The sequence below is a fragment of the Peromyscus eremicus genome, chromosome X, assembly GCF_949786415.1.
Source record: "Peromyscus eremicus chromosome X, PerEre_H2_v1, whole genome shotgun sequence".
Lineage (NCBI taxonomy): Eukaryota > Metazoa > Chordata > Mammalia > Rodentia > Cricetidae > Peromyscus > Peromyscus eremicus.
Genome location: NC_081439.1, coordinates 57,781,859 through 57,791,897, shown reverse-complemented (window position 1 = coordinate 57,791,897; position 10,039 = coordinate 57,781,859).

The window sequence follows — 10,039 nt, the reverse complement described above, 5'->3', positions numbered from 1 at the left end:
CAGAGGACAGAGCCAGCCACTAGATTAGACATAGAGGCCAGACAGTGGTGGCACACACATTTAATCCTATCACTTGGAAGGCAGAGACCCATCTGGATCTCTGTGAGTTCAAGTCCACCCTGGGAACAGAGTCAGATAATGGTGGCACATGCCTTTAATCCCAGCACTTGAGATCTCATGCCTTTGCTTGGAAAGCACACAAGCCTTTAATCCCAGGAAGTGGCATGGCTGGGTGGAGAATGGTATATAAGGCATGAGGAAACAGGAACTAAGCAGCAGTTCAACTGAGATCCACAGGAGTGAGGACTCAGAGGCTTTCAATCTGAGGATTTGTGGAAACAGGATCGGCTGAGGAGTTGGTGAGGTGAGGTTGGCTGTGGCTTGTTCTGCTTCTCTGATCTTTCAGCTTTCATGCCAATATCTGGCTCTAGTTTTTTTTTTAATTAATAAGACCATTTAGCAATTTGTGTTACACACATATATATCAATATCAATATGTTATCTGGATCTCATTTCTATCTGAAGTCTCTGGGTCTTCCCATGCCTTCAAGTTCACTGGGACTGGTTGGCAGAATTTATGTATTCTTTTTCAAATGTGTAATTTGCAAATATTTTCTACTAGTATTTGCTTCTTTCATATGCTTTCTCCCAGCCTTACTGAAGTGGTATTTATAAATAAAAACTGTATACCTGGAAGGTATATGATGTGATTTTTTGATAAATGCATACTTTGTGAAATATCAATCCATTAACATATCTGTTGCCTCATATGGTAATTATATTTGTACTTGGTGTGGTGAAAATGATGAAGATCTCTTTTCTTAGCAAATTTCAAGTATATAATACATTACTGTTAAATACAGTTACCATGCTGCCCATTAAATATCCTGACTTTATTCATTTAACAATTGAAATTTTGTACCATTTGATCAACTCTTGCCAATTTCTTCCACAGCCCTGGCCCATTGTAATCACACTTGTACTCTATTTCTATGAATTTGATATTTTTAGATTCCATATGTGAGATGATAGATATTCTGGTTAGTTTTTTTTTTTTTTTCAAGACAGGGTTTCTCTGTGTAGCTTTGCGCCTTTCCTGGGACTCGCTTGGTAGTCCAGGCTGGCCTCGAACTCACAGAGATCCGCCTGCCTCTGCCTCCTGAGTGCTGGGATTAAAGGCGTGCGCCACCACCACCCGGCTATTCTGGTTAGTTTTAACTGTCAATTTGATATAGCCTAAAATCAACTGGGAAGAAAGTATTTTTTAAACATATTTTTATTGATTATTTGTTAATTTCACATAATGCACCCCAATTACCCTCACCTTGTAGTCCTTCCAGGTCCAGCCTCCACCCTTGTGGCCTCCCCTCCAAAAAGATTTTTAAAAAGTCCAATCTGTGTTGTCCATATAGTCACTGGAGCATGGCCAAACTCCTGGTGGCCAGCCCCTTAAAGAAAAGTGAGTCATTCCCCACCTCCCTGCCAGTAGCCATTTATTATGGAGAGCTACACTTGAGCATCCTTATTACAATTTTTAAGAGTTCTCTTTGAAGGCTTCCTATAGACGAATTTCTAAGCAGTCTTATTAAATAAGAAACACAGAGCCAAATACAGAGAAAATAGCCGAAGAGATCAGAGCGAATAGCCACGACTAGCCTTAGCTTACCACCATGCAGTAGCTTTCCCAGAGAGAGACCTTCTTTCTGCCTAACCTGTGCTTTTATTGCCTTCCTGTTCTGCCTTCTCATTGGCTCTAAGCCCAGCCACATGACTTCCTCGTCACTGCCTGTCTATACAGACCTCCAGGCCTCTATGGTTGGTACTGGGATTAAAGGTTCGTGTCACCATGCTTGACTGTGTCCTTGACCACACAGAGACTCTGCCTGCCATGTGATTGGATTAAGGGTGTGGGCTACCACCATCTGACTTCTGTTTATGGCTCGCTATGACCTCTGATCGCCAGGCAAACTTTATTTATTAACATACGAATAAAATATCACATTTCAGCACAAATAAAATATCGCCACAGCTTCCTGTTTAGTTTGTTACTTTTTTTGGGAGGTGGGGAGAGAGATTGTCACAGAAGCCTTCTAAGTCTCTCTCAACTGTGAGTCTACAGTCATCAATATCACCACAGAAAGAAGCTTCCTTGTCCTTTATAGTCGTCAGGAGCACAGATCACAGACTTCCACATGGTATCTAGCACCAGCACAGACCATGGATATCAACATGGCCTCCTGTGCAGCATGTGCCATGGACCTCAGCATGGTCTCCTGTGACAGTATAAACCACTAATATCAACTCAGCCTCTGGCTTCAGCAGGACCACCGACCCCAACATGGCCTTCAGCAACAGCAGCATGGACCACAGACATCCACATGGCACTGGGTGCCATCATGGCTCATGGATATCAACATGACTTCAGGAATTTTTGTTGTTCTGGGTTTTTTTTGTTTTTTGTTTTTTGTTTTTTGTTTTTTTTTGAGACAGTTTCTCTGCATAGCCTTGGCTATTCTGGGAACTCACTATGTAGATTAAGCTGGCCTCAAATTCACAGAGATCTGCCTGCCTTTGCCTCCAGAGTGCTGGGTTTAAAGGCATGTGCCACTATGCCCATCTTGGAGCAAGAGTCTTAATGAGGAATTATCTGGATCAGGTTGTGGGCATGGCATAGACATGCCTGTGAAGGACTGTCTTGATTGTTGATTGATATAGGAATATCCAGCCCAGTGTGAGCAGTATTATTCCTAGGCAGTGGGTAATCAGTAGTATAAGAATGGCAAAAGGTAGCCGAGAACAAGTAAGGTTGCATTCATTTGTTCCTCTTTGGTCTTGACTGTAGATATGATGTAACCAGCCACTTCAAGTTCGTCCCACTGTGCCTTCTCTGCTATGACAGACTGTAGCCTGAAATTGTAAGCTGAAATAAAGTGCCTTTCCCCATAAACTGCTTTTTGTCCAAAGTGTTTTGTTACAGCAACAGAACGAAATTAGAACAACACAGTATTTCTTTGTCTCTGGGTTATCTCCCTTAGCACAATGTCTTTTATATTTACCCATGTTTTTGTAGATGGCAGATTTCTTTCTTTTAATATTTATATTATTGATTATTAGTGTGTTTGTACACACTGTGGCCCATGTGTTGAGGTCAGACGACAGCTTTGTGGAGTTTGTTCTTTTCTTCCACATTTCTATGGGTTATGAAGATCTAGGGCAGCTCATCAAGCTTGCCCAGCAAGCACACTTACCCTCTGAGTCATCTGGCCAGCTCAAATACAAAACTACTTCAATGAATTCTACAAGAATGTCACAACAATGTATTTTACTCATATTCACCTCCTCCCCACTTCTCCCTTAACTCCTCCCAGACCCACTCCACCTCCTTACCTTTCATCTTCATGTCCTTTTAAAAACAATACACTGACTTCAATTTGTGCAGCCAATATATTTCCAGGGTGTAGGCTCATCCACTGGAGAACGGTCATTCTACAAGGAGCTGATCTTTTAGAGAAAACTAATGCTCCCTCCTCCACAAGCCATCAGCTGTCCATAGCTCCTCATTTAGGGGTGAAGGCTTGTGAAAACCTCCCCTTTATATTCTGGAATGTTGACTGCCTTGATCTTGAGCAGACAACCATAGCTCCATTAACTATTGCCAACTTCAGAAAGAAGCTTCTCTGGCCAAAGTTTAGAGCTACACTAATTTGTGGAGTGCATTGCTGGCACAGCTGTACTGAGCTGAAAGGTGATGTTCTCAGAGCCCACTGGCTCTAGCAGGCTCCACAGGATGCTGTATGCAGGAGAGATGAGTGGGAGTGCTATTCTCTGTAGCTTGTGTTCTTGGCGTTTTGGTGCTTAAAGGTCTCCTTAAACTCATTCAGGCTGTTGGAAGAACATAATTCCCATTGCTGCAGAACTCTTGAAGGCTACATCTCCTTACACATTTTTTATCTACTTATCTAGAGATGGACACTTAGGTTTATCCCATATATTGGCTATAGTGACTAAATACTAATGCATATGTGTAGGTGGAGTTTTTCCATCTCAACCACCTGCTCCCAAATAACCAGCACAGGGGCTTAATATTAATTACAAATGCCCAGCAGATAGCTCAGGCTTGTTACTGGCTAGCTCTTACATTTAAATTAACCCATATTTATATCTATGCTTTGCCATGTAGCTTGGTACATTCTCTCAGCATGACATGCCAATCTTGCTTCTTCTGTGTCTGATGGCGATTTTCTGACTCCACCCTTCTTCCTCCCAGCATCCTCAGTTTGATCACCTTGCCTATACTTTTTGCCTGGCTATCACCCAATCAGTGTTTTATTAAACAAATTCGAGTGACAGATCTTTACAATGTACAAAGGGTGTACTTATTAGTTATCATTATTAGTTATTATTATTCCACAGCACATATGTATCTCATACATATGTGCAGGTATTGGTTGGGAACACAGATTTCATATGCTTTGGCTATATACCTAGAAGTAGAAAATCTGGATTCTATAGTAGTAATATTTGTATTTTAAAGGAGTCCCTATACTGTTTTACACAATGGCTATATTTTCTTGAACATTTGTTTATGTGTTTTGAGATAAGGTCTTACTATGCAGCCCTGGCTAGTTTGGAACTCTTTATGTAGATCAGGCTGGCCTCAAACTGACAGAGATCCACCTGCCTCTGCCCCTGAGTGCTGGGACTAAACACATGCACCACCTGAATCATAATTGCTCTTTAAAAAATTAAATTCTTTAATAGTTCCATAATCTCTTGAGAGAATTTTAGTCATTTTCACCTACTATTGGCCTTTCTTATTCTCCTTTCTTCTTCTCAACAAGTCTTCCTACTTTCATGTCTTTTCTGTCTGTGTGACTGACCCACAGAGCTTACTTAGATAGAGTTGCTTGTACACAATAACTATTTTAACTTAAACTCCCCTCAACACCGGGTGAATGTTGTCTTTTTTCCAAAGCCTCTGTAATAATTATCCTTTACTTTTTTGATAACAGTCATCCTAACATGTTTGTGGATTTTCACTTGCACTGCTCTGATGTGTGTTGTTTTTAGAGAAAGGTTTATCAGGGTATTTTCCAGTTTTTCGCTTTTATTTTAGTTTATAAGGATGATTATTTGGGGCAGTTATGAGAGAGTTATACAATTATCAATCTATATTAAAATGCATTGCATGTAGGTGAAATATAGAATAGTATATAAATGGGCATTGAAATGTTTATTATTTTATTCCCATAAATTGATTGGGTAATACAATAACTTGATACATATATACAATGTGTAATGATCAAACCATGGTAATTAATATATTAATTTCCTCACTATTATTTCTGTTTGGAGTCTGTGAGTTCCTAACATCCAGTTATTCATAAAATGTACAATGTGTTATGTGAGCTGTTTTTGTAGAGTTCTGGAACCCTAGAACATATTAAATTTATCTTACTGTCTTTGGGTATCTACTATCCAACCTCCCATAGCCTCATTAGTCTCTTCCTCTTTGATCTCTAATAATAACAAATCCACATTTCACTTTTATTTTATTTTTTTAATTTTATGTGCATTGGTGTTTTGCCTGCACCAATATCAGTATGTATATCAATATAAGGGTGTTGATCGGAGTTACAGACAGTTATGAGCTGCCATGTGGGTGCTGGGAATTGAACCTGGGTCCTCTGGAAGAGCAGCCACTGTTCTTAACCACTGAACCACCTCTCCAGCCCCACAAATTCACATTTCAATTAACTCTAAAACGTTCATACAAGAGACCATGCAGTCTGTGTCATTCTGCCTATGATTTATTTCACTTAATGTAATGTCTTCTGTTTGTATCCACTTAGCCACAAATGATAGAATATCACTTTTTAAGATTAATTCACATTCTATTGTATATGTGTATACCTCACTTTCTTTATCTATTCATTTGTTCATGGACATCTGGGTTATCTTCATATCTTATCTATTGTGAATAGTACTATAATAAAATGGGCTTGTGTTGGGGACCGATTCCGGACAGCGGTGTCCTTACTTTATCAAACCTTACAAAAGCAGGAAGTTCCTGGCCTAACCTCAGGCTGTACAACTTCCTGGAGTACCTGCTAATCAGCCAGCTGCAGGGGCCTGGGACCAAAGCGACCTCACCCTCTCTTAGGAATTTTCCATTCTTCTCTCCGTGCTTCCCCTGTTCCCCCTCCCTGCCTGAAGCCCTGTTTATAAGCCTCAACACCCAGTCAATAAACGGAGACCTCGACGCAACTCAGAATGTCTCTGTCTTCCTTTACGCGCCTGGTCTCCTTTCTCTCTCGCCCCCATTGATCTTTCAGGAGGTGCCTCCTCGGGTCTCATCAAATAACCTGGCCCGCGGGACCGGGCAGGCTTGGAGTGTGTTTTTGATACGCCAATATTTAATTTGGATATATACTTGTCTTAGTTAGGTTTTTTGTGAAGAGACACCATGACCATGGCAGCTCTTTTTTTTTTTTTTTTTTTTTTTTGGTTTTTCGAGACAGGGTTTCTCTGTGTAGCTTTGCGCCTTTCCTGGAACTCACTTGGTAGCCCAGGCTGGCCTCGAACTCACAGAGATCCACCTGGCTCTGCCTCCCGAGTGCTGGGATTAAAGGCGTGCGCCACCACCGCCCGGCTTTTTTTTTTTTTTTTTTAGATAGGGTTTCTCTATGTACACCTGGCTGTCCTGGAACTCACTTTGTAGACCAAGCTGGCCTCAAACTCCTGAGTGCTGGGATTAGAGGTGTGTGCCACCCCCCTACCCCTGGTCATGGCAACTCTTATAAAGAAAACATTTAATTGAGGGAGCTTGCTTATAGTTTCAGAGGTTCAGTCCATTGTCATGGCAGGGAGCATGGCAGCATGCAGGCAGAGGTGGTGCTGGAGCTGAGAGTGCTACATCTTGCAGGCAACAGGAAATCAAGTGACTGTCACACTGGGTGGTATCCTGAGTATATGAAACCTCAAAGCCCGCCCCCACAGTGACATACTTCCTCCAACAAGGCCACACCCACTCCAACAAAGCCACATCTCTTAATAGTGCCACTGCCTATGAGATTATGGGGTTAAGGAGGCTAATTACATTCAAACTACCACCATACTCAAAATGGTATAGCTAGATCATGTGATATATCTGCTTTTAGTTTCCTTAGGAAACTTTAAGATGATATTCTCTGTAATGGGCATACTAGTTCACATTTCTGTCAGAAATGCGTAAGAGTTTTCTTGCTAGCATCTGTTGTTTTCATGAAAATATTTTTGAGTGTACACCTGTAATTCCAACAATAGGGAAGCTGAGCCAGGAGGATTACAAATTTGAAGCCAGTCTGGGAAATATGAATTCCCACCCAGCTTGGGTTATATATCAAGACTCTGACTTGAAAAACAAACAAGCCAGGCAGTGGTGGTGCATGCCTTTAATCCCAGCACTTGGGAGGCAGAGCCAGGCGGATCTCTGTGAGTTCAAGGCCAGCCTGGGCTACCAAGTGAGTTCTAGGAAAGGCGCAAAGCTACACAGAGAAATCCTGTCTCGAAAAACCAAAAAAAAAAAAAAAAAAAAAAAAAAAAGAAAGAAAAGAAAAAGAAAAAAAGAAAAAAGAAAAACAAACAAATAAACACCTCCCCCAAACTTCACAAAAAACAACAGTGCCAAGTTTAGGACAGAGGTATGAATCTATAATTCCAGTACTTGGGAGGTATTGAGGTAGGAGGATTAGGAGCTCTAATTTATCTTTGGCTAATAGCAAATTCAAGGCCAACCTGGGCTACCTACTTAAGAATCTGTCTTAAAAACAATTTCAAAAAATTGGTAATTACTATTTTAACTGTGGTGAGATGGAATCTCATTATAGCTTTGGTTCACTTTACACATTTTCATGTGTTTTTTGGTCATTTGTATCTCTTCTTTTGATGATTTGTCCAATGTAAATTTTATTGCTTGATTTTTTTTGTTAGTCTGTTAAAAATAATCTTCATATGCTCTGCATATTGATTCTCTGTCAGGTGTATATCCTGCATAGACTTTCTCCATTTTGACAGTAGTCTTTTCACAGCAATGACACTTTGTTATTTCATACGATCTTATTTGCCTTTTTTTTTTTTTTTTTTTTTTTTTTTTTTTTTTTTTGCTTTGTGTTCTGTGCTTTGGAGTCCCATTCAGGAGACCATTCCATTGCATATGTTGAGATTTTGACCCTCCACATTTTCCTCTGGTAGTTTCAGATCTTACATTAAGATATTCTATCCATTTGTGTTAATTTCAGTATGGAGAGAAGGGGTCAGGTTTCAGTCTACTACATGTGAATTGACACTATGTTGAAACTTTTGTTAAGGATCAGTTGGTTATAAATGAAGAGGCTCACTGGGCCAGTGGTGGTGGCACATGACTTTAATCCCAGCACTCGGGAGGCAGAGGCAGGCAGATCTCTTTGAGTTTGAGGCCAGCCTGGGCTACAGAGTGAGTTCCAGGAAAGGCGCAAAGCTACACAGAGAAACCCTGTCTCGAAAACAAAACAAAACAAACAAACAAACAAACAAACAAACAAAACCAAACCCCAAAACAAATAAATGCAGAGGATCTTAATTCTATTCCATTGATCTGTGCATGTATTTGTACACCAGTGGCATGCTTTATGGTTACTATCATTTTGAATATACAAAACATGATTCTTTCAAACTTTGTTCTTTCTTTTTCTTTAAGATTACTTTGGCAACCCTTCACCAGCTGTAGCATTCAGGAGAGCAGGCCCTGCACCTCGCCTGGGCAGCACAATAGAGCCAACCCTGTTGGAAGAGGTGTGGGTGAGCGAGGCCCAACGTTGTGAGCATGGGAGAGCTGTCCCCACTACTCATCTGTATTGTGTCGGCATGGGCAGAGGGAGAGATGCTTCCCCAACCCCCATCAAAGCGTGAGGCAGGTGGGAGAGCTGGCCCTGAGGTCACAAGAGCGGGAGAGCTGTCCCTGTCCCTCATCCCAGCACTTGGGAGAGTGGACCTTATGCCTTGCCTGGCCTTGAAGGTGTATGTAGGTGTGGAAGAACTAATCCTGAGGACATGAAAGCAGGAGAACTGGCCCCGCCCCTAGCTCATTGCTGCAAGGGGTGAACTAACCAGGGCAATGCTGGAGAGTTCATCCTGGTGGTGAGGACAGGAGCGAGCTGGCAGGCTGACCAACCCTGAAACTACCAGAGGTTATAGGTTGGCCCACCCCAACAATCGCTCCATCTGTTATCTGCTGGAGTACGTGAAGGGACTGGTTCTGCAGTCCCAAAGCTGCAGGATCTCCACAACACAGGGCAACAGCAGGATATCCAAGAGGAGTTCCAGTGAGGACCCAGTATTGATGGTGTAGCAGAAATCAGAGGCCTCGAACCAGACTAATGACTCATTGCAGTGAACACTTGAAAGTAGAGATAAATGGATAAAAGGGTTTACCACGTGACTCATTGTGTCACACTACAGCTTCCATGATGAAACTGATTTTTCCTTCTCTCTTTGTTTCCTTTTTCTTCTCTTAAATTTTATTTTATTTTATTTTGAAGGGTGGGCTGCAAGGGCAGATATGAAGGGACAGTGAAATGGATGGGGTGGAGATGCATGATATGAAAAACACAAAGAATAAATAAAAAGAAAATAAAAAAGAATTGTGTTGGATTTTAATGGGGATTGCATTGAGTCTGTAGATTGCTTTTGGTAATGTAACCATTTTTACTATATTAATCCTACCAATCTGTGAGCATAGGAGATCTTTCCATCTTCTGGTATCTTCTTCTATTATTTTATTTTAGTCTTTAAAGACTTGAAGTTTTTATCACATAGTTCTTTCACTTGCTTAGTTAGAGTTACCCCAAGATATTTTATATTATTTGTGGCTATTGTGAAGGTGTTATTTCTCTGATTTATCAGCCTGTTTATTGTTTGTATATAGGAGGGCTACCGATTTATTTGAATTAATCTTGTATCCAGCCACTTTGCTGAAGGTGTTTATTAGCTGTAGGAGTTCCCTGGTAGAATTTTTGGGGTC